We start from the raw sequence: 1,321 nt of genomic DNA, 5'->3' as shown, positions 1-1,321 counted from the left end.
CACACCATAAGGATTCTACTCTCATTGGCAGTGAACTTGGAATGGGATTTATGGCAGATGGATGTCAAGAATGCTTTTCTTCAAGGAGAGCTGGAGGATGGGGTTTATATGAGGCCACCTCCGGGCATGGAAGACATGGTCAAGCCAGGGAATGTCCTAAGGTTGAAGAAAGCAATCTATGGGTTAAAACAGTCACCAAGAGCTTGATACCACAAACTGAGTACAACTCTCAATGGAAGAGGGTTTGTAAAGTCAGAAGCTGATCATACACTCTACACACTCACAAGCAAGCAAGGAATTGTGGTGATTCTTATTTATGTAGATGATATTATCATCACAGGAAGTGATAAGGAAGGTATTATCTCAACCAAAGTCTTTCTTAAGTCTACTTTTGATATTAAAGATTTGGGTGAGCTAAAGTACTTTCTAGGGATAGAAATATGCCGCTCTAAAGAGGGGCTTTTCTTATGTCAAAGGAAGTACACACTTGATCTTTTAATGAGGCAGGAAAGCTTGGAGCGAGAGTAGCCAAGACTCCACTAGAAGATGGGTATAAGGTGCTGCGTGAGGGGGAGATTGAAGATAAGCCCTATGCTGACATTAAACACTATAGAAGAATGGTAGGAAAGCTGATATACCTCACCATCACCAGGCCTGATGTATGCTTTGCAGTTAACCAAGTAAGCCAGAATATGCAAGCTCCCAAGATACACCATTGGAACATGGTTGAAAGGATCATAAGATACCTAAGAGAGGCGCCAGGGCAAGGAGTGTGGATGGGATGCAACAAAAATACAGAGATAGTTGGGTATTGTGATGCTGATTGGGCAGGATCAGGTCTGATGTATGCTTTGCAGTTAACCAAGTAAGCCAGAATATGCAAGCTCCCAAGATACACCATTGGAACATGGTTGAAAGGATCATAAGATACCTAAGAGAGGCGCCAGGGCAAGGAGTGTGGATGGGATGCAACAAAAATACAGAGATAGTTGGGTATTGTGATGCTGATTGGGCAGGAGACAGAGTGGATAGGAGATCCACTACCGGCTATTGTACATTTATTGGAGGCAATCTTGTCACTTGGAAGAGCAAGAAACAGAAGATAGTTTCATGCTCAAGTGCTGAAGCTGAATATAAGGCAATGAGGAAGCTCACTAGTGAGTTGATTTGGATCAGAAACCTACTTCAAGACTTTGGTATAGAGACATCAACTCCAATCACCATGCATTGTGATAATCAAGCGGCAATACACATAGCCTCCAACAATGTGTTCCATGAGAGGACTAAACACATTGAGGTGGATTGTCATAAAGTTAGGCAA

The sequence above is a fragment of the Brassica oleracea genome, chromosome C2 (assembly GCF_000695525.1).
Source record: "Brassica oleracea var. oleracea cultivar TO1000 chromosome C2, BOL, whole genome shotgun sequence".
In the NCBI taxonomy this organism is placed as follows: domain Eukaryota; kingdom Viridiplantae; phylum Streptophyta; class Magnoliopsida; order Brassicales; family Brassicaceae; genus Brassica; species Brassica oleracea.
The sequence above is the reverse complement of the archived record's forward strand: the minus strand, read 5'-3'. Positions refer to the sequence as shown.